Source organism: Triticum urartu, chromosome 2A (assembly GCF_056163025.1).
Source record: "Triticum urartu cultivar PI428250 chromosome 2A, HENAU_Tu73, whole genome shotgun sequence".
Taxonomy (NCBI): domain Eukaryota; kingdom Viridiplantae; phylum Streptophyta; class Magnoliopsida; order Poales; family Poaceae; genus Triticum; species Triticum urartu.
In genome coordinates, this window is record NC_141874.1 from 102,499,099 (window position 1) to 102,504,633 (window position 5,535).

Below are 5,535 nucleotides of genomic sequence, written 5' to 3' on the forward strand. Positions count from 1 at the left end.
GAGAAAGAGAATGATGACGAGCATGCGGCAAGGCAATTGAAGACTTACGCTGAGACCGCCTGAGGCTGCTTCACCGCCTTGCGGAAGCGGGCCGCTTTCGCAGCCGCCTCGTCTCGCTTGGTCGCCGCGGTGGAGGCTTTGGACTTCTTCGGCCGACTGCCGAAGAGGCCTGAAGCGGCCCGGTGCTTCTGTGCGCCGCCGCCGGCAGCCGGCGCGATAGATGAGCCCGCGCCCTGATGGTCGGCCGCCGGCTGGCGACGCGGGGCGACTTCGGCTTCGAAATCGTCCGGCCAGTCCTCGAAGCTCGCGGTGAACCTTGAGCCTCCGGGCTCGGCGCTGTCCCCCACGACGGCGTCTTCCATGGCGGCCGCCCCCAAGTCCGGGTCGTCAATGTCGTTCACCGTGCGGTTGGGGGCATACTGGCGTTCAATCCCTGCCGCCCCGGCCGGCGGCGCAAGAAGAGGGTTCTACTCAAAAGAACCGACTGGTCAGAGGCCGGCCGTCATGAAGCCGGCTAACGACAAAAATAAGATAGAGAGAAGCTTACCACGGGCGGAGGATTGGCGCGAGAATACGGCGCCTTGCCGTATTGCCAGTCCCCGGCGAGCTTGCTGTTGGCGATGTAATTAACCATGAGCGCCACCTCCGCGTGGGGCATTTCCCATGTGCTCAGCCGGCTTGGGTCGAAGCGGCCGCTCATCTGACACATCATATGGGGCCGGCTTTGGAGAGGAAGAATCCGGCGCTCCATGAAGGCGGCCACCAAGTCGGCCCCGCGCAGGCCTTCCGACTGAATCATCACCCGAAGCCGGGAGATGGCGGCGTTCCCGGCCGGAGACAGTGACCGGGACCGGAAACTCCACGAGGGCTGCCTCCCAGCCGGCGGGCCGGCTACGTAAGCCGGCAGGTTGATGTAGTCTCCTTGATCGGCGACGTTCTTCACGTAGAAGTACGATCTCTGCCAGACCTTCACCGACTGGATCAGGAGGATGGGCGGGAATGGGTTGTTCTTGCTCGCCCTCCTCATGGCGGTGAAGGCCCCGCAGGGGGCTGGCACGCTGGCGACGACGGTGCTGAGTTTGCTCTGGAAGAACTCTCCCCAGAGCTCCAGCGTGGGGAGCAGCCCCAAGAAGCCTTCGCAGAGGTAGACAAAGGCTGACAGCAGCATCACCGCATTGGGCGTGAGGTGATGCGGCTGGAGGTTGTAGAACTCCAGGAAGGAGCGTAGAAATCCGCTCGCCGGAAGGCCAAAGCCGCGCAGGCAGTGCCAGCGGAAGACGACCCGCGCGCCCTCCTCCGGCGCCGGCGAGATCTCCTTCTCCGGCGCCAGGCGGACCTGTACGAGGTCGGCGCCGGGCAGGCGCTGAGTCTGGCGGAGGAACTCCACATGGTCTTCATGGACGTTGGAGCCGTCCCACGAGCTTGACAACGCCATGGGAGCAGGACGATGTGGGGTTGCTGTGATGGGAAGCTGCGACGGCAGCGAGAGGAAGAAACGAGGATTAGGAGGGGCGGAGCGAGAAAGAGCGTGCGAACCTCTATCGCTCTCCCTCCTCCCCCTACTTATAGGCTTGCGTGGCGGAGCCGAGGAGGCGCGGCGTGGGGAAGCGTGGGGATCGATCATGCCCACCCCCCACGTCCCGCGATTATTGAGCCTTAACGGCGAAACAAAACTGCCTCGAGAAGGCGAGCGGCCCCTGTGGGCCACGGAAGATCCACGCCCGGACCAAGGCTCGCGAGTGGCGGGCCCAGGCCTGGGGCGGCGTCCCGTCGCGCGCGTGCGCTCGCAGGATCTCGCTGCCACGTGGCTGCGGGAGGGCCCGTGGTCAGCACGCAGGTCCCCCCTCCTCCCGCCTACAAGACGCGGGGCTCTCGGAAGTCGGCATATGCCCGCAAAGTCGGCTCTTCAGGATGGGAAGCTGACCAAGCTTCTCGTCCCCCTGCTCGCCTCGGAGCTCGATCAGCTTCGGGGACTACTGTCGGAGTAAATAGCCATGGGTAGCCTAGCCGGCTTCCCCTGGCCCTTCTGAAAAAGTTACGAGCCCGTCCGGCTCTCAAGAATCCAAGACATGGGGCCGCCTTCCCCTTGCTGGCTGCCACCCAGGCCGGCTTTCGGAAGGCGGTCCGACTTTAGCCCTCATGAGAAGGCCGACTCCAAGAAGCCGGCCATGAGAAGGCTGACTCCAAGAAGCCGGCTCTCATAAAGCGGTCGAGATCGTACCCTCAAAGTTTGCACCCACCTAACGGCGGAGCGACGGGGCGTGGCTACAGTGAAGCCTGCCACCCCCGAATCTCGGAGCACGCCTGGCACAGTGCGCCGTACGGGGTAGGCATGACCCGTCCGGCGCGGCACTATTGCCATGTTGACCCTGGCATCACCCACGACGGGCCGCCAGCGTGGCCCACAAACAGTGGGCCCCCTTTGAGCAGAGAGACACCCGAAGGCGGCCATGCCTCCAAACAGTCGGCCCAAGACAGAGCCGGCTCCCCGCAGCCGGCTTGCCGCCTCCCTCGAAGAAGACGCCCCATTAAGGAGACATGACGCGGTGAGGCTACAGCGATCGCCTGACAGGCGGCGGTACTGTAGCCGCGCTTACCACGACGAAGCCCACGTCAACAAGATGGAGCCACAGTAACTAGCCGCCGACCAGGCCCTGGACAGTGGGGCCTGCCTGTCGACCAAGGGGCCGGCAGCCGGCGGGACCCACCAGTCGGCGGGCCCCAGCAGCCGGCGCAGAGGCTGGCGAGCGCAGTCACAGACGGCTAGGCCCCGCGCCCAGTCGGATTACCATTGTGCCCCCGGGGGGTAGGCCTATATAAACCCCCCGGAGTACCCATGAAAAGGGTTCGACCCCTTGCTAGTTCTAGACACCACACAAGGAGAAGAAGCAGGATGGCCGTGCCCTTCTTCCTCCTCCCACCAAACAGCTCAAGGAGCATCGTGTAGCTACTTGATTCATCTAGTGAGCATGCGGAGACCCCGCAGAGCAGCAGTAGGGGTGTTATCTCCATGGAGAGCCCCGAAGCTGGGTAAGATCCGCCGGCGTGCACGTCTTCGCCTTATCCCGTTTCCAGGCACCGGCGATGTCTTACTGGCTCCCACAATGATAAGCCACCCGTTGGCATATGTCGCACCTACCACCCGACAACTGCCTTGCCACCGACTCTCAGAAGGCGGCTCTTTGTCCTGGGGTCTTGAGGGGCGCAGCCTGCCCCGATGTCTTGATAGGTTCAGGGGCTCGGGTTGGCCTACCCGTGGCCCATTACTCCGATAAAGAAGCTTCATCAACCAGCTCAAGCCCTTCAAACAATCCCTCTCTCCTGGCCATTCTCAGTATGGGGGCTCGATATATTGGGCCCTTTCCCCCGCGCTATCAGGGGCTTTGAGTACTTGTGCGTTGCAATCGACAAGTTGACAAAGTGGCCAGAGGTGGAAGCAGTGAGGAAGGTGACTGCTCAGTCACCTTCAAAGGACTGGTCTGCCATTTTGGTGTGCCAAACAGAGTCATCACTGACAACGGCACGCAGTTCACAAGCCACACCTTCATGCAGTACATCCAAGACCTCGGCAGCAAGGTCTGTTTTGCTTCCATGGCACATCCACGGAGCAACGGCCAAGCAGAGAGCGAAAATGCTGAAGTGTTGCGAGGCTTGAGAACGAAGACCTTTGACAAGCTGCACAAGAGTGGAAGGCGCTGGATTGATGAGTTGCCGGAGGATCTTTGGTCGATCAGGACGACGCCAAATCGGGCCACCGGCCAGACACCTTTTGCCCTGGTATACAGGGCGGAAGCAGTTCTCCCCATGGAACTCATACACGGGTCACCTCGAGTGCTCGCTTATGATGAGCTTGAGCAAGAGCCGTTGCGCCAAGATGACGCGACACTCCTTGAGGAAGATCGTCTTCGGGCGGCTGTGAGAGCGGCATGCTACCAGCAAACCTTGCGCCGCTACCATAGCCGCAAGGTTCATGCCCGAAGCTTTGAGGAAGGCGACCTTGTTCTTCGGCGCGTTCAGTCGACCAAGAATTCCAACAAGTTGACGCCGAAGTGGGAAGGCCCTTATCGGGTAATACGAGTCACCAGGCCCGGCGCAGTCTGCCTGGAGACCGAGGATGCCGTATTAGTGAGTAACTCCTGGAACATCGAGCATCTTCTAAGTTTTACCCATAAGGCGCGGCTTGCCGGGCCTCCCGGCAAGCCACCTTTTGTACGAGCTTTGTCGACAAGGCATGTGACCCTCTGTACAAAGCCAGGCGCAGACCCTGAGCATAAATAAATGAAGCACTAGCGCCCTAAGTTATAGCATGCATGCTAGGTCGAGTCTCGTCCTTGGTTAGGGTTGATAGTGCTTAGCGGCGGCTAACCCCCAGCTTAGAGGTCGAGTGCGCGTCTTTCTGTTCTTCTCTGTCTTCTTTGGTTCGCAGGACACATGAATATCCTTGCCGAGCTGCTTTGGAAGAAAGGGGACGGACCGGCGCCCGACCCCGGCAAGCTAGAATTGCCGGGGGCTACAAGAGCAAAGATCCACCCGCGGCAAGCCAAGGTTGCTGGGTGCTGCAGATTCTGATAAGTTCTCTATCCCTTATCATGCGTTTCGTTATGGACTGAGGTATGTGAAACCTCATTTTTATCCTTAGGCTACCATGCTCCCCTCATTCCGGACCCTGGGACTCGTTTCCTGGGACCGAGTTTGGTCGTAATCGCGGCAACAAGGAAATGAAACAAGGAGCCTAAGCCCACCTCATCCCTGCCTCTGCCAAGGGCGTGAGAAAGGTCGAACGAAGTGGGGGGACGGCAAGGCCTGTTGCCGGGTGAGAAAACGTTTATCTTAAAGGTAACAAGGATTTACTCCTTGTCGTGGGTTTCACCTATGAACGAAAAACCCAGCAAACATCCCTTTTTCATTAAAAAACATTCTATACAGGTACAGTTCATACGAAATGAAAAACACGAACAAGGGGATTACAAGTTCTAAAGTTGACAAAGGCCCGAAGGCTTACAAGACTAAAAAGAGATAAGGTGCCCGTAATCCCTTTCTTGTCCCTCTCTCCAGGAAATGGAGCAAGGAAACAGAAGGGAAAAAGGGGCGCCTAGGCGAGCTACGAGTGGAAGAAGACACCAAGAGAACATCTTGGAGGCCGTCCAAGGGCTGGATGGGGATGGCGGCGCCGGAGGCAGAGCTTGAAGACGAGGCGGCAGGACATCGGTACGCGACGAAGGCGTCGGTGCCCGCGTACTCCGACTTGATGGCCTTGCCGCCCGCCCTCTTCCTCTTACGCAGCCTCCCAACACCAGCCGCCCAAGGAGACGACCCCGAGAAGTTCAAGGAGCCGGCGACATGGATGATGGGGTCGCCGGTGCCGCTCGGAGCGGCGCCCGACACCAAGTCGGACCTGTCATCCTGCCGCCCGCTAGCCTCGTCGTCGCTGCCGTTGTCTTCCTCGCCACTCTCGCTCGAGGAGGAATCTTCGTCATCAGAAGAGCTCTCCACCCAGCACCTTACGCGAGTCCCGAAGTGCCCGAAGATCTTGAG